This window comes from Condylostylus longicornis, unplaced genomic scaffold (assembly GCF_029603195.1).
Source record: "Condylostylus longicornis isolate FDR11 unplaced genomic scaffold, ASM2960319v2 ptg000028l, whole genome shotgun sequence".
NCBI classification, from domain to species: domain Eukaryota; kingdom Metazoa; phylum Arthropoda; class Insecta; order Diptera; family Dolichopodidae; genus Condylostylus; species Condylostylus longicornis.
Window position 1 is genome coordinate 6,655,359 of NW_026577997.1, and position 19,907 is coordinate 6,675,265.

Genomic DNA, 19,907 nt, shown 5'->3' on the forward strand with positions numbered 1-19,907 from the left:
GGTATTCTTTTTAACAACATTCAAATTCTCTAAATAATTTATTCACAATAGTTCTAAACTTCTTCAATTACTCTCAAAATTTTGAAAATATGATCATTAAGAGCGTGAATTCATTCGTCTTTTGAATTTGATTTTTATTTTTTAATGTAGAACTTTTAGTTGACTTAATCACGTGCTTATTTTACTGTCCTACCAAGTTTTTACTATATATAAAGCGATATTTGAAAATTAATTAAGTTCACAATAGTTAAGGTTATTGAATTTACACAGAGATGATACAAAGTTAACTAAATAGTGTACCTTCTGAAAGATTTTTACCGCATCCCGTTATATTCGTTTCTTTTAATAAAAGTGTTAAATCACTTGAAATTTCCAAATAATCACAAAATTTTACTATTACCAATTAATTAATAATATATTTTTTTTGAATAAATTGCTAAGCTTAAAATGCAATAGTGAAAATTTAATAAAAGTATTATTTTTTTTATTAAAAATGCCAAAACTCATTAAGTTATTAAAATAAAAATCAATAAAGAAAATTTTTTAAAATCAATATTAAAATTTGTAAATTTTCAATCAAAAAAATTAATAAAAAAAAACACCAATAAATTTAATAACAAAATCTTAATATCATTAATCACCTTTCTTTTTTTATAACATAAAAATATTTTTATTACAAGTGAATTTTTTACGAAATCTTTACGAAAATATTTTCATAATTGATTTTGTTTGAAATTTTAAATTGAAAGTTCAAAAATACCATCTATATTATAGCTACATAAATTTTGTTTTGACTTTGAAATTCATTACGTCATATATGCTGTTTACATCCAAAACAAATAGATATACATTTGAATCGTACCTTAGGGCTAACATCAAACGCTTATATCCTATATGAAATTTGAATTTTTTTTTTCCCTAAAATCTTCAAAAATAAAGAGACACGAACATCAAAATTCATAATTACTTTTATTGTTTTCTTTTTTTGTTTTACTGCACTTATGAATTTTTGTACCTACAATGTACCTATGTTTGTACCTATGTTTATACACATGTATAAATTAGAGAAAAACGAAAATTAATATTAAATTTGGTGTTTTATTCGACCTTGTGTTTTCCGCTAAAACAAAAAAAAATTAAATTTATTTTTATTGAAAATATTTGAAAAAAATGGCTAAAGGCTGTTATTTATACTATTTTTCTTTATTTTATTGGTACCACAATAAAACTCTTATACATATATTAATATTTTCGATTAAAATATAAAGATATACTAAGTGTAATGCAATTATTGTTAAAATGATTGGAATATATAAAAAAAAAGGAAAACACAAGTGTACTAAATTTGTTTCTATTTTCTTTTTCTTCTTCTTCTTCTTCAATCCTTTCCATTATGATTTATGCGATGGGAACTATAAAAATCTAATTTACAGACATGGTAAAATTATTTTGTAAAATTAAAATAGTAATTTTCAATTACTTGTAGTGAAACCGTGATTTTTGACATCGTAAACTTGCCGGCTAATCATTTGACGTATTGTAAAAAATTGACAACAGTAAGAAATTGGTACTTACAGAAATCACTTGATTAAAAATCTTGCATTGCCGAATGGAAAGTATTTAAGAACAAGAAAAAAGTAAGGTGATTTGCCTTTCGCTAAGTAAGTCTGGTATTCTGTAAACCACAATTTTATTATCAGTCTTAAATGGTTTAAGAACTTAATTATTGTTTAATACTTGATTTTTCTTCCTATATCGCTCATTTTAATTTTTGCATTGCTTTACCAAAAATTTTGCATTCCCACACAAATTAAAATGTCGCTGCGCTATCTAGTGCTTTTTACCATAAATTTTATATGAATCGCAAACCAGAATGTATATGACATTATTTATGTACAACTAAAATCAAAATTGTGAATGGAATATTGTGAACATAAATGATTTTTTGAACAAGAGAGTAAATTTTGTATTTAAGAGCGAAAGGGTAAAAAAGAGTAGGAGTAGAAGTGAATTGCCGTGTATGGTCGGTTTCTTTTACGTGATTCTTAACAACTTGGCATTAATAAATTGAGTTTGTTTTTCAATTTCAATAATTTTAATACCAAAATTTTGAAATTTTTAATTTAATATTTAATTAATATAGATTTTTTTTATTTTATTTTCAGGTAAGGCAAAATTATTTCTCGTAATTATTTACTTTCAAAATATTGAAAAAGAAAGGCTTTTTTCGAAAACTTGTGAGTAAATTTGAATTTAATTCAAAAAATAATGAATACATCAATTTTGCCACGTTTATCACATTTATAAATTGTACGAATATTAAAAAAAAAAAAAAAACATCAAAAGCGTGCGTTTTTTTTGTTTCATATTTATTTTTGTGTTTTATTTAATCGAAAATAACAAAATATAAAAAATGTATAACATGAAATTGAAAATATATTATTAAAAGAAAGAACAACAACAATAGCATATAAGAAGAAATAATTATATTTATAAGAAAACGGAAAAATAGAACAATAATTTAAGAAAATATGAATAACAAGTAAAAACGTTTCAGTCGGTATAAACCGATTGAATTATACCCTGCACCTTTCGTTATTGTGTAGCTGTTACTCGAACCTGTGAAGTCATTCTATAGAAACTTCACGGATATGGCTGACCTATAATTGGACATCCGACTGCCAAGTTTCATGAATCTGACTTTATAATTTTTCCAAATATTTAAAATTAGCTTTTGGAGTTGTATGGCAAGTCCCCGAACTTGTCAAGCAATTCCACTAAAACTTCACAAATATATCTGATCTATAATTGGACACACAACTGCCAAGTTTCTTGGATCTCACTTTATTATTTTTCCAAATATTAAGAATAAGCTTTAAGACTTGTATGGGAGCTACTCGAACCTGTCAAGCAATCCCATTAAAACTTTAGAAATATGTCTTACCTATAATTGGACACACGACTGCCAAGTCTCATGAATCTGACTTTATTATTTTTCCAAATTTTTAAAATAAGCTTTTAGACTTGTATGAGAGCTACTCGAACCTGTCAAGCAATACCACTAAAACTTCAGAAATATATCTAACCTATAACTCGACACAAAACTGCCAAATTTCATGAATCTGACTTTATTATTTTTCCAAATATTTAAAATTAGCTTCTGGAGTTGTATGGCAGGTACCCGAACCTGTCAAGCAATTCCTCTAAAACTTCAAAAATATATCTGATCTATAATCGGACATCCAACTGCCAAGTTTCATGAATCTGACTTTATTATTTTCCCAAATATTTAAAATTAGCTTCTGGAGTTGTATGGCAGGTACCCGAACCTGTAAAGCAATTCCTCTAAAACTTCAGAAGTATATTTGACCTATAATTGGACACATGACTGCCAAGTTTCATGAATCTGACTTTATTATTTTGCCGAATATAAAAAATTTGCTGTTGGAGTTGTATGGCAGCCACCCGAACCGGTGCAGCTATCCCATTATAATTCTTAGAGCATATGTAGAATATAATTGGACACATGTATACAAAATTTTATATTTACAGCTTTATTAGTTTTTGAAATATTTAAAATAAACTCTTTGAGTTGTATGGCAGCTACCCGAACCCGTTGTCCGAATTAGTCCAATAACAATAGGGCTCGTCCTTGGCACAAAAGAAAAAACTTGTGAAAGTTTGGTGTCGATTGCATTATTCGTTTTTGAGTTATCGTGCGATCGGACGGACGGACGGACGGACGGACGGACGGACGGACGGACGGACGGACGGACGGACGGACGGACGGACGGACGGACGGACGGACAGACGGACATGTCTAAATCGACGCAGAATTTTACGCTGAGCAAGAATATATATATATGTCCATACCGCAGATGACTCCTTCAAGTAGTTACAAACTCCATACCAAAGTTAATATACCCTTCACGAAGTGCAGGGTATAAAAAATGCTATATTTAATAATAAGAAACAAAATAAAATACAAGAACACAAAAGAGAAATGGAGGAGCATTAAAAATATAAACTTGCGAATCAATAAACGAATTATACACGCATATGCCTACATACAAATACATATGTAATAAATATCTCAGAATACACATGTGTACGTAAGAGCGTATAAATGCATCATATGCATTAAATGTATACCTACCACATGGCTTGCACTAGAGACGACCTCTTCAGTTTTTCTTTCATTATTTTCTTCTTTTATTTTTTTTTTACCACTTGTAATACTTCACGTCATCTTTCCACTTGTATTAAAATTCACTTCTTGCCTTTTATAAAAAGTTTAAGATTTTAAGAAAAACAATATTCAGAATGAGAACAATAACTCCAGCATAGAGTGCAATGCTAAGTCAGCTAAAATTTTTTTTCACGGCAAAAAAAAATTAAAAAAAAAAAAACATTCTTGAACTAAATTGTTATCTCCCTCTCTACTGTGAGAAAACTTATGGAAAATGAGTATCACTAAAAATAAAAAATTTATAGTGATATTTTGAAATTTTAACATTTTTGCCTACCCTATATCACATTTTGCCGAGCAAGTTGTTTCATGCAATAGCAAGCACAATATTCAATCTTTTAATTATTTTATTGGTTCAAAATAAAAATATATTGTAAATGGTCTAAGGGCTGGAAATAAAGAGTGTTAAACAGATTTGTTTACGGAGAGTTTCAAAGAATTCTTACAATGTCACATTTTCGGTCCGAAACAGGCTTTTTCTAACATCTTTTTGATCCCAATTGTAGGTTCTCAAATATAATTTTATGAAATGTTGTGGAGTATTTATATATTCGGAAACTTTGTTAGAAATCGTCCATTTTTTTTTTGAGAATTTTAGAGAAATTACAGTAGCGAAAGTAGTTTCTAGTAGACTGAATATTTTTTTTAACAAATTCACTATTTGAATTATAATATGTATGTTACACTAATTAATTGAAAATCACTTTCAGAACAGCACAAATTTTTTTAAATATTTTTCATATTTTAATATACACATACATATATGTATATTATCTATATGTTACATACATAACAAAAATAAAACTTAGTCAAGTCGGCTGTTACTAAACGTTTATCAAAATACAATAATATATATTATGTACATGCATGTTAACATTTACCTACTCTACTATCATCACAACAATATTATTACGTTTGATAAAAAATAGAGAGAAAATGGAAAACAAAACTGTTAACCTGAGCTGCATGCATGCCGTCCAATGCAATATTTGATAAAGAAAAAATTTTTTTAATGTTAACAGAAAGAGAGCAAACTGCTCTAGAACTTAATGTATAACAAAAATGTAAACAAAAAAAAAATAACAGAAAATAAAAATATGTACGCTCTCATTTTCAAAGTAAATTAAGAAATTACAGAAAAAGAATAAAAGACAAGAAAAGAACACATTTTCAATGACAGTGAAATAAATTTGAAAGAATGAGAAAATAAATTAAAAGAGAAGAGAAAATAAAGAAAAACCGAATATATTTTGTTGTTGTTGTTAGTGCTGTTTGGAAAAGTGTTTTTCACCTAACAACATTTACGAAGAAAAATAAAAAATTTTTTATTTTCTTTCTCTTCTTTCCCATTTTCGTTATACATATTTGTACTACTTCAACAACATGAGCTGTCATCATGATGAACGGCTTAATATTGTATAGAAATAATATTTATAAGCCGGTATCAGTTCAGCTAAAGTTGAATTTTAAGTTGAATTTTAAGTTGTTTTTATTTTTTTCATGTTAAATTTGTTTTGTTGTGCCTTGTGCATTGAAAAAATATTTTTGGCTTTGTTTATAATGAAAATCAGTTGAGTTAAATCTATTAAGTCAGTTAGACGTAATAGCGGTGCGTGTTTTTTTGTCGGATGATTTTTTTTTTTCGTTTTTAACTGTAAATTTTGATAAAATATTTTTAATAATTTTGATATTATTTGTGTTGCCGTTTTAATATTTATTTTGCTTTGATTTTTTTTTGTTTAGAGCATTATTACACTTCCCATATGTGTGTACATAAATCGTTTAGTTATCAAATATAAATCATAACATGTGTGTGTGTGTGTAATTATTTTCATTACTTTAAAAGTGTTTTTAATTTTCTTGGTTGTTTTTTTTTTTATTTTTAATATTAATGGATATTAACGGTCGGTGTTAATTAGTTTGGTAACGAAAAGATAGGATCGGATCGCACAAGTTTTTTTCTTGTTTTCGTATTTTTTTATTTTAATTCTCACTTTCATTTCTCGTGGGATTTTTCTATACGAAAAAAAAAAAACAAAACAACGAAATAAATAAATAAATAAAAATATTAGGTGAGAAAAGAAAAATAAAAATAATAACAAAAGCAATCAAAATTCTCTATTATATAGGGAAAGAGAAGAGTGTTGTTGTTATTATAGTTTAAGTTTATTTATTGTTCGCCTCGGTACGGTACTTGACGTTGTCATTATTTTTTATCGGAACATTGGTATCACGATTATCACGCGTATTTTGAAAAATTTTTATTTTTCGTTTTAAGATTTTTGAACATTTGTTTTTTTTTTTTTTATTTTTTTACTGTCATTTATTTATTTATTTATTTCGTGCGTTCAAGAAAATTAATTATAGATTTTTTTATGTCATATTATTTGTTTCGGCAATTAGATAAACTAAATTATTTAGTGAAATAAAATAATTTAAAACAATTATTTATACAAAATTACAATAAAAAAAAAATAAGGAAAATTTTTTTTTGAAAGTGAGATTATAATTAATTTTTTTTCCTCTAAAATTTTGGGGATTTTGTTGCTAATCCCAAAAAATTTTTTAATTCATTGTTCATTAATCCAATTTAAAATAATAAAAAAATAATAATAATATAAAAAAATAAAAAATTTATTTTAAAAACAAAAAAAAAATTTTATTATTTAAAAAAAAAAAATTTTTTTTGAAATTTTTCCAAAATTAAGAAAAATTTTTTTTTGTTTTAAAAATTGAGTTTTTGGGAACAGAACACGAATTTAGTAAATGGGAGCGAAAATAATTATAAATAAAAAATAAAAACAAAAAATTAAATAAAAAAAAAAAATAATTTTTTTTTTTCCTTGATTTTTTTTCCTTTTCGTTTTTAAAATAAAAATTATTGCATATTACTTGAAATTTTTTTTTTTATATTTTTTCTACAGTTTTAAATTAAAAGAAGAGAACGATTCAAACAAAAAAGTGTTACAGTCTTTACTAAAATTATTTTAAAATTTAGTGTGAAAATTTCTGAAGTGAAAAAATTTTTTTTTTTTTTTAAATTTTGTAAAAAATTTTTTTTTTAAGGATTTTATTCAACTCTAATTAAGAATTAATTTATTTTAATTAATTTAAAATTGAATGTATGTATGTGTTTTAATTTAAATATTTTACTGTCAATAAATTAATTATTATTTCTAGTATGGCAATAACTCAAATATCATGAAATTATATTGATAATATTAAATTATTTTTTTCGATACTAGGTCAATTATTCTATCAGGCCCCAATACTTAGCGAGCAATTTGAAAAATTAGTTTTCAAAGGGCATTTATATTCTATCAGGTTAAAATACTCAGGGAGCAATTTAACTAAAATAGTTTGTAAAATTTTTTAATTATAAATTAAATGAGGCTCAGTTTTGTTCTTTGAAAGAAGTTAGAAAGTTTTTAGTTCACAAAATTTTATAGAATTTGTTTTTTCTCAACTAGATAGAAATTAGGGTCTCAGAATGAAAAAATGACTGGGATGTCAATAAAATCTGGATAAATAGAAGAACAAAGATCTTCTGTATGTTTCTATCTATTAAGTAGGCCTGTTTGTAATCTTGAAAATTCTTAAGTACACACAGAAATGCTTCTATCATAAAAGAAACATATTAAATGTAAAATTTTTTGAAATACTTGTGTATATTAAATATCATTTTTCAACACATAAGACATAACACAATGTTGCTGTTATGCAAGTATGATTTGCCAAATTGTTATCTTTATCTCCTAAATAACTATACTTTCTTAGGTTTTTACTAATCTCTGGCAAAAAGCTTGGAATTTGGTAAAGATTTTTAAGAGAATGTGTTTGTCTTGCAAAAATATTTGCTGTACGTGCGGAACTTCATGTAAATTAATCTCTTATATATCAGTCACTCTCCGTATAATAAATTTTTTTTCTGTTTGAACATACCGAAGATCGTCAGCACCAAGTTCATTATAAATATATTTTATAATATTATGTGCATATAATTATAATTTTTGATAAATCTTAAACTGCTTTCATAAAACTGTACCATCAAATTTTAAATTCCTTTTGTATTTTTAAAATAAAATTTAAATTAAATTTAATAATATTTTTTTTTGAAATACACACACACACACACACAAAATTTATTTTTTGTTAGAAAACTGAATTTATTTGAGCAGATATAACAATATTTTAAGCAACTACTGTTTATATAATTTTTCTATAATACTAGGTACTTCACAATGAAATTAATATTTTGAACATGTTTTTACAATTAACGATACTTACAATAAGATCACGCAATATTTGTTTCTTTAATTAAAGATAAAAATATAAAGTTCAAAGATTAAATTTCATACATAAGCAACTATTTGTAAGTAAGTTATAGAAAAAAACAGCAAATGTCAGTAATTTAATATTTTTTTTTTTTTTCGAAAATAATTTTTGCATGGTAATGTTTAATTACGTAGTTAGGTTGAATATTTTATTTATTTATTGTCATTTTTGACCCTACATAAATGTAAATACATATATAAATTTACGTTTAAAAGTCAATTATATGCGTTGATCTATACAGGTGAATTTCGTTTAGTTTTCCAAACGATTAGATACTTCTTCCTCTTATAAAGGCGGGAGTAGATTGTTGCTGTAAGTTTTTATAATTTAACAAAAATGAAAATTACATTCTACAAGACAACACTACTGCACAAAAAATGTAAGATATTAGAATTCTGTTCTAATATAAGATCAAATTTTACTTCATCTTACTCATTGTTGTAAAAATACCCAACTTGAATCGGTAAAAATACAATAAATTAAGTAAAATTTACAAAACTAGGAACCACTAAAAATTCAAACTGCGAAAATAATTTCACTAATAGAAGTTTGTTTCCGTGCTCTCAGGGATTTTTTATTCAGATTCAACTGTAGGAATTTTTCATTGCCTTTTAATTATTCCTACTGTCACACATTAAATAAAATAATTTTGAAACTTTTTACTACAACAATTATCGTAAATTTTTTAATCGATTTATTTTATCAAGAATCGAGTTACAATAATTTTTTAACATATTTACATAAAACCATTCCTTCTATGTTAGCATTTCTTTGTAAAAAATTTTTACACGAAACGTGTTTGGCCTGTTTAAAAAAAATTTATTATTGAGAATTAACACTTGTACTTAGAATAATGTTGATTGAATTTCAATAATATGCAAAAAAAACCATATTAAAATTAATTCGAAATTAATCTCACATGCATAATTTAACTACATATTTTATGTTACAAAAAAAAAAAAATTATAAATCATAAAATAATTAATATTGTTTATTTTATTCATAAAACAGATTTTTTATATAGAAATATTTAGAATAATTCAGTTAACATGAAAATTTTATATGATTAATTCAAAAATTGAATATTTTTTCGAGATTGTGTAAACACTTGTTCAATAACATTTGCATTTTATTGAATTGAAAATGTGAATTAAAATTTAAATATGTATGTTATTTGTTCTTTTTTACTGATAAAAGAATTCAATTCTAAATTATGCTTTTATATTGAATTAATTAAATTGATGTAAAATAACTGTGTCATAAGTTCTGACTTTAATTAAATTTTAGATTCTTAGAATTATAATTGAAATATTGCAAATTATTTTACGATATTCTCGAGGACAGGTGTAGAATATTCGTACAATTTCGAACTATCTATTCTTTATACTCATTAGTACTTGTATAGTTCAATTTAACTCTATTTAATTTTTCGATATGTGACAAGAGGGCGCAATGGTCACTGATTTAAAGTTGAAACGCTATTAAAAAATATGCTAATTCTTTGAGGATTGTGACCAATTCTAGAAAATAACGAAGTATTTTAACAGAATTTTGTTAAATAAACGCGAACGCAATATTTGACATAACCTATCGTCGAAAAGAAAATAGAAGTCATAATAAACGAAACCATTATTTGACAGATGAAGAGAATTGAATTATTTGACAGATTCTTAAATTAAAATTCTCAATTTTATACTATTGATTATTTTTTTAATTTTATTTAATTTCTGTTTAAAAATATTGTAAATGTAGTGTATTCTATTTTAATTGTATAACACATATTTACGTTATATACTAATATTTAATGTATCACAGTATAGATTGTACTACAATATATTTATTATATAGTTTTGTAAAATATAACAAAATGAAATTAAAAATATAAAATTTAAAAAATTTTATGTAGCTGTATAATAAGTATATCCAAATTTATATTTGATATACACACATAAAATTATGTATATGTATATTGTACAATGCATGTATGCTTATTCACAGATTTCTTTCGACCTCTAAAAAATTATTATTCATGAAGAAAAATAAAAATAAAATAATAAAAACAAAATTAGAAGAACCTCTATGAACTCAGTTCATCTCTTTCGCATGATCGGTTTTTTCAATCTTCACATATAGAACAAAATTATTAGGTATAATAATTATAATCTATAAATAAATATATACATATGTATATTACCTACTTACATATATCTAAATATAATATACAAGTATAAATTCTCATACGTTACATTATATGCGGCTAAATATACTAACATAATAAGTATATTAATAACATAGTAATAGATTATGACACAAGCAACTACACTATTCAAAAATAAATTATAATTAAAATTAACAAAAATCATGTAGCAACGATTAAAATAAGTGAGCAACGATTAAAATAATTGATCTTTGAAAAAGAAATACATAATAATTTTTTTTTTTTTACACTTTGTTGCAGCACACAATTCTAATGGAAAAGACGTGATCTTGCAAAATAAAAAAAAACAAAAGAACAAAAACAAAAAGTTTATGCATAAGAGGAAAAATATAATAGAAAATTGTTAGGGAGGGAAAAAGAGACAAATAATAATTATTTGAAAATAATAGTAATTAGAAAAAGAAAAAAAAAAATGAAAATAATCTGAATAGAAAATTTACAAAAGTTATTGACATTGAAAAGTAATTTTTTTTTTTTATTTGTTCCTAAAAATACAATTAAAACTTAATTAATAACTGTTTACAAAAATTTTTTTTTCTTACCTGTACTAAGTGTTTTTATATAAAAAAATTATAATTATGTATACGTATAAATTTCCGCCGCCTTCATTCTTAATATAAAAATAACGCAGTTCCTTAATCCTTTTATTAATTCTATGAATAAAGAGAGAAAAAAACTGTGAGAAAAATTAATTGTTCGAACATGCTTATATAAAATTGTGTGAAACAACTAAGTAGTAAAAGTTGATTTGTACGTAATTCTTATTTATTTATTAAAGAGCAAAGAGTATGTACATAGCTTGTTTTGCGAATTATTAAGGCGAATTTTATTTAAATAACTACTTGTAAGTGAGGTTAAGTAAAATATTATAAATATACATAAATAGAGAAAGCATCTCTGTTCTGAGAGCATGGCGCGTCAAATAGACATACGTTTATTTCTTTAAATAAAGCAGATTTTATAATTTGTATACCCCTACTACGGCTCTTTCCGATACATTACATTTTTGCTGTACTCCAAACATTTATAAAATAAAATCATCATAAAAATTTCAAGATTTATATTTCAAAAATTACTTTATATTTCAATTCATTCACAATTAAAAAAATTCATATTTTATCAAATTACAAAAATTTTCTAATTAGTCCGACCCTGTTTACAAGAGAATTTATTAAACATATGTTAAACATGGAATATGACAAATGATAAAAAATTATTCATATATGTATATATGTGTAGATAATAATAAAGTGTGAGAGAGTTTACAACAAAATTAAAACAATAATAAATTTTTTTTTTTTTAAAAAGAAAAAAAAGTGTTAATTGTTCTTTTTTTTCCTTTTTTTACGATTTAAAATTAAAAATGTAGAGGCTTGTGTTTTTGTGGAAAAAAAAACTTCTTTCTATCTTAGTATGAAATTTTGTTTTGAACAATTTAGTTTTTTTTCTAAAATTAAGTGTAATTGAACTATATAATAAATTAATTATTATAGAAAAAAAATGAAATTTATTTACCTTTGTTTTTTGTTTCAAAACAAAACATTAAAGGTGATCAAAGATAATCGAAATACGAGGCGCATTGTTTCCGAGATTTAATCGAAAAAATTTGACAATAAATAAAATTTTTTTTTTGATATTTTATTTGTAGTGAATTCTAAAGTAATAATCAAAATTAGAAAATAATAATGAGAATAGAGAATCACTAATAAACAAGAAAACAAAGTCTCTTTATCGAAAAAAACAAAAAAAATTTAATTTTGTGTATTCGAAATTTTATTCTTAATGTTTAATATAAATTTTTCATTAATTTCGATTATGTAATTTTAATTAATTTTAAAATGAACACACATAACTTTTAAACAATAAACACGAACAAGAGAAAAAAAATTTAATAGAAAAAATAAATAGAATTAAAAAAAAAGCCATTTGCACTAAATGAAAAAAAGCCAAGAAATAAAAAAAAAATGTTCAAGATAAAAAGTCAATAATACATTGGCATTGCATGTGATACAGAGAGGTTTCTAGAGTAAGAATTTTAATTGAATATTTGGTTCGTAACTTTCGTAAAATAATATAGTTTTAAGAAGACTAATCTTGTGTTCCTTAAGAAATAAATCCTGGGATTTAAAGTATGCAAATACATGAAAGCCAATAGTAGAAAACAGTTTAAGTGTCTTAATAATTCAGTGTTTTCGTTGCCATCGGTTCTTATTTTCAAACATGTTCTACACTATCTCTATTTGCTCGTAACTCATGGGTAATTATGACAACATTTTGAACTAGTTATTAATTATTTGTGTTATTTATTGCATTATATAAGTCCATAAATTATCAAGTTCAAGATTTTGATTTATAGCACAGAATTATGCAATACTGTCTGGCGATAATGGTGATTTTTCATATTAGCCATTAGCACATTATTAATTTATTTGTTATATAAAGTAGATAGATGTGTTAATTATTTAATTTAAATTCACACATAAAAATGAGCAAAATCAAAAAAATTTATTTAAATTTAATAAGTAAAACATAAAATTATAATATTGAACTAGTTTTAATTAAGAAAAGAAAAACTATAGTAAAGCGATTCTGTTTTAATTAATATTAATTAAGTTTTAAATCAAAATTTTTAAAAAACAAAATTCAAATTATTTAACATTGTCATTATTAAGCAAAATAGTGATACAGTCTTGAACGCGTTATTCTTCTTACTATCATATTATACTTAAGTAATATAATTAGATTGACATACAAAAATATATCATTACCTAATCTAATTGCATTCCGGCTAACATGTATGAAGTTTATAATATTTAAGGAAATTGAATTTTAAAACTTATTAATTTGTATAATAATTATCTTTTATAATAGTACAGGTATTCTGAGTTAAATTTCGAAAAAAGAAAACAATAAGTAGTATACCAGTTATTAATTAACAAGTTTTTGAACAAAATATTTTGGTGACATAAATTTACTTTTATTGTATACTTATATAAAATGTGCTGTAAAATTAGAATAATTAACTTGATTGATTATCGTCATTATGAAGAAAAGTAATGGAAATAACAATTATAATATAATGTTTAGTAACTAATGAAATATCTGTACTATTTTTGTTATATTTAATAATTATTTTTTACAATTGAGCATGTTTTTATGGATAAGATATATTCAGAAACGTGAATTTCCAAATTGTTCGTAAATTTAATTGTAAAACAAGCAAGAGTTAAGTATGATATTATACTTATTTTGAATTAAAACGAACTTCGCCGATCGATAACAAACATACAAAAATATGTTTGAAAAATAGACCGAACTACAAGTATAGTACAAACATTAATTAATTATTATTTAATTGTAATTCGACATATTCTCAAATTTTTGAATAAAAAAACAAATCAATTTGAAATGTTTGATTTGACACTATATCCAAACATCGTTCAAACAAATTGTATGAAGAGTGTTGTATTATGTGAATTCTCTTATTTCACGTATATTTCGTAAAAAACACGGCGACACTCAAAACATATTTTTTTCCAAAATTTTATTTAGTCCTACCATTATTATAAAAAGTATTTTTTGTAGAATGCAATGGCGCTTACAACTATATTATTCTATAGTCCGTCCACCTACACAATTTGTACAGAACATTAAATTATTAAATCAGACGCTGGCTAACAAACGTCATACATTTATTTATAACTTGTAAAATATTACATCTGATTAACATTGAACAGATTTTTCTATAAATAGATTTTAACAAAAAAATAATTTTTATTCTATTAATGATATTTAACAGTCTGTATAGTATTAACATTTCTAAATGTAAACAATATTATAAACTTTATTAGAACGAGTATGTTTACGGTAAAGTTGTGGCTGTTTAGTTCTAGATTACTGTTATGTAATAACAATAATTATTATTATTAATCATATGCTTATTATACCTATATACATATATACATACACACATGCATATATGATTTTCTTTTATTTACTTTTGTATGTATTTTAAAATTTATTTTGTGTGGTACTTTATTTATGATCCTCATTATCCGTGTTAGAATAAATTTTAATCTAACACACAAAAAACAAATAAAAAAAAAAAAACAAGAGAAAATTTGAAAATTTTTTTATTTTTAGTCTACAAATATTTTTTTTTTGTTTTTTAAGAAAGAAATGAAAAAGCTCAAGCTGTACGAGTATGACGACATTTTGGCGCATTTTAAGAATTATATTGCTATTATATTGGAGTGGTATTGTGATAGGGCAAAATTTACTCAAGCCAGTCAATTTTTGCGTTAATTAATTTTGTAAATGTATTTAAACGCCGTCTGATAATATGCCGAATTAGTTATGTTTTCATGAAAATCAGATGCCAGTAAATAGAGCTTTGAACTAGGGGCCCAAAATTTGAATTTTTACTTAATTGATTCAATTGAAATTTTGTGATTGAACTCTATACAATACAATATTAAACTATAGTAAATTTTTTGAGAATGTTATACAGGGTTCAAAAATATAACTTCACTTCTATTACAGGAGGCACAGAATACAAAATTTTTCAGGGAAATCGAGCTCTGTGAAATAAAATTGTACTAAAAACCAAATTTACATACATATTATTGAGGTTTAACGTATAAATGAGAAGGAAATCAAACTAGGTCTATTTGAAATAAATGTAGAAAATTTCTTTGCAATCTTTTACAAATTTTTAAAGCAATGTCGAAATTCAATACAAAATCCGGCCGAATATGTGCTGGATCACATCAAATTTTTCTGAATTTCAAAAAGAGTTTGCGTTTATTTTTGGAAAACGTTGCTTTTTTTTCTCTTCTTCAAATTAATTGAAAATTTCGAACTTTGAACTAAATTTTTCGCCTTTTCTACTATATTATAAAACTAAAATGACATACCCACATATTTACAAATTGTATTTCGCATATATCAAATAAAAATAAGAAATCAATTTAAAAATTGTTTATTTTTATAAATAAATATAAAAAAAAAACAAATTTTCTTCCTTAATTTAAAAAAAAAACTACTTTTGTGTTCCCTTTTCGTAAATTCTATTGTATAAAAATATTTTGTATAATTCCGACATGAAAATGTTGCACTATTCTAACAACATTCTGTCTGTATATTTGAATATTAAGTGGAACAGAATGCAAAATATGGGGAAATTATAAATTGAAATGGGGAAATTGTACATGATACAAGTAGTATAGTATGTGGCGTTGGTGCATATTTTCGAAATTATTTAAAAGTTCTTTGCCATAATGCAAAAGAAAAAAAAATTGCAAAATTTCAAAGCAATTGATAAGAAATATTTTTTGAATTCAAGTGAATATAAAGAGCAAAAAAATTCTTAAAATTTTTTAAATACAAAATAAAAATTTAAAATCAATTAAAATTTAATGTAATAAAAAAACAAAGAAATTATTTGCCAATTTATAATGAACTTTTAATACAATTAAAATTAAAAAATTGAAAAAAAAATTTTAAGAATTTTTAGGGAAGGAAGTCTTCTTAAATACATAGTTGATCTCGTAAGGGTTAAAGAATATGATTTGAACTCATTTGAACTATTTTTATAAGATTATAAAATTTAAATTATTTATTTTTATAAGCATAAAATTACAATATTTGTGTAAAATAATTGCTATACGTCGAATTTCAAAGAATCGCAGCAATAAATTTATAATGGCTAAATTAAGTAATAAAAATGTATTAAATTTAGAATTAAATTAATAAACAAATAAACATTATGTAGGGTATAAATAAACTACAAGACCCATGAAATTGAAAATTTTATAATTAATAAGAAATTTGGCAAATGAAAATGAAATTTTTCATTGAAAATATTAGAAAAAGAAGAAGGCGTATAGTGTACTGGTATGTAGAAAATATAATTAATTTATTCAACCAAAAATTAAAAATCACAGGATGCCGAAGTATTTAAATGTTAATTTTAAAAATGAAATATTCAAGTTTAAGTAGAATTTTTTCAATATTAGCATCGCCTACAATTTAAAATACGGTCTTATCATTAATAAGCCTGTTTGTTTTCTTATATCTTACTGAATGAGCTTTAATTTCCTTGAAATCCGAAATAGGTGATTATTGTTCAGTTGTTCACGTTCTCGAAGTTTAACACCAAAATTTTGTGACAGAATAAAATTTCCTTGAAAATTATAAAAAAGATTCAAAAACTAATTGTTGAATAAAATTTAAGAATTTTTTAAACATTTTCTTCGTTTCCAGCTACATTTTCGAAATAGTCGGTATGCAAGGGGTTAAAAATTAAATCACATTGCTTTTTTTTTTTAACAAAAATACCTGATTTTCTTGCAATGACAATAAAAAATTGCATTTCTGATTAAAAATAAATTGTCGACACTCAACTCTTCTATAATTTTACAATTCTTCAATACTCTAATTATTCGTTTGGTTTTTTTTTATTGATAGTTACAATTTGCAATCATTTATTACTTCGTTATTCTTTCTCTGCCTCTTTTCCTCATATTTAATATCTAGTTAAAGAGTATTCCACAACAAAAAAACAAAAAAATCTAATTTTCAGATTATAACCTAAGGATATGCAATTTATATTTTTTATTTAAATTTTCGTATTCCTACGTATTATTCAGAAAAGGCAAAGAATTATATTTGGATTCACTTGGTAGACGTGACTTGAAGTCATAAAATATTTGTTTTATTTTATTTTTCTCTTTATTTTAAATTTATAATTTATTTATTTTTTTCATTTCACAAATCAAATTACATAGTTTTGTGCCTATAAAATGTAAAAATTTTGAAATTATTCGCTAAAGGGATATTAAATTGTAGTCGTCTATACATACAGTTTGTTCGTTTAACAAATCAAATGTGGTGTAAAATAGAATAAAAAAAATAAATTTAAATTATTATTAAAATTAGATGTTAAAAGAAGAAAGAATTATTGAGTAGGAAAGATATTAATAATTATTGTGTAAATTTGAAACGTTTTACAGGGAATCAAATTTAATTTGTTTAAAAGAAATAAGAGAAAAATTATTGTAATAAAATTCCCTTGGACCTGCGCTATTCTTATGCTACGTTAATTAAATAGTCAACTTAGACATTAATGAACAAATATATTTGCCATGTATGCAGATGATTTAGCGATAATTAACTCTGAGAAGGATTTTAATATAAGGCAGAACAAAATAAATTCTTACAATGAAATTTTATATAAAATAATTAACCAATATAAACTGACAATAAATTGTAGCAAAGCCAAAATACAAGTTGATTAATTTTATAGTAATGAAAAACTATGCATTAAATTCATAGGATCTGTAATGAAAAAATTGAATAGTCGCAACCACCTTGGACTAACTATTGATAGTGAATTAAGCAGAAAGAATAGCTGGAATCTAAAGAAAAACAGACATAAAGTGCTTATACTTGACAAACTAAAACGATCAATCTACTATCACATTTTTCATTCTAATATATATTATTTATGAGCTCCTAATATGGGAAACTGGATCGAGTCAAAACCTAAGAAAAATACAGAAACTGTAAAATAAAGCAATAACAAATATGTACCGCACCAATTTGACATAAAAACAACAACAGAAAAGTTAAACACCAATTACAATATCCAAACAGTACGGGAAAATCATTGACTGACCATATACAAAATCACTAACGGATTACTTATGCCTAACACAAAATTAACGCAAGGAAAAATGTTACCATTAACATAGAATGAGAAATGCAAATTTCTATAGAAATTTAAAATCGGGTGCTGGAAATGTATTTATTTCATTATGCAATTTAATATTATAATGAATTATCGGAAACACTTGATAATCGTGATTATTAAAAAATTAAATTCTCATTTTTTCAATTAGATTTGACAGTTTCACATTTTCTCATTTCTTTTAATTGCTTGAAAAATTTTAAAATACTGAATAAAACTTCTCAATTCTCAATTTCTTAAAATATAAAGTGTCAAAACATATTGCATATTTTTGTTTAGCTTCATTTTTTAAAAAAATGAGCCACATTTTTTAATTAATTTAGAAGGTATAAATTATCTCTCTCTAAAAAATTACACATTATATACTTATTTGCAGTATACTCAACATTTACTCTTGGTAACACTGGTTTGTAAGAAGCAGGATACTATTAAAATTCAATTTTCAATCGCTTTGTTAATTGTCGTGAAATAATAATTTATTCTCAATTCATATTATCAACAGGTTATTCAGTTAATGTTGTCTCAATTTACTCTCTGAGAGCGTAGTGTATTGCATTCACAATTCATATTCAATACATTTTTTTTACTAAGCTTAACACAAATAATGTAACAGTATATATAAGCTTTCATAATCAGAGATTATTGACAAAACGACTGACATAAAACATTAAGAAATAATCTTTGAGAATATCAAATTAATTTTTAATTTTTTAATTATTTTTAATGATTGCTAATGTCTTCTTAAATATGTATAATTATTGTTATTAAGGAATAAGTAATAAATAGAGTGGATTATCGTAAATTCAAGATTATTATTACGTAAATATCAGCACATAAAATATCATAGAAATTAAAAATATTTAAAAATTATTCAATTTATGAGCAGAAAAATTTTTTTCTAAAAATAAATAAAAAATAAAATCTCATAAATCCGTTTTTAATCTCTTTAATATTCATTTTTTTTTTGTTTTTTTCAATTTGTAAAGTTTTCAAAGCTATTGTGAATGGCAGCACTTAATAATACTTTTAAATAACATGTGTGTGCGAGTAATAAAAATTAAAAATGACAATAAAACAAAAAAATAAAATTTGTTATGCTACCTTTTATGCCATTAAGAAGTTAAATTTTCCGTTTTCGGAATTATTTTTCTTACTTTGTATATTGCGCCTATCACAATAATTTTCTATTGTAAATACGATCATTGTGTGTTGTACACCTTTTCAAAATGCAACTAACCTGAGGCCCGAAAAAAAAATGTATTACAAAATATTTCACACATTTTTCTTTCTTGTTTTTTTTTTATTATTATCACCACTAGCACCATTAATCGTATTAAGATCGTAAATGTTATTTG

General features: G+C 23.8%; 1 protein-coding gene across 1 annotated transcript in view; it reads left to right on the plus strand.

Moving 5' to 3' along the window:
• Positions 1 to 19,907, plus strand: part of LOC129607619 (uncharacterized) — a 137,944-nt gene that overhangs the window by 77,371 nt on the left and 40,666 nt on the right. The window lies entirely within an intron of this gene.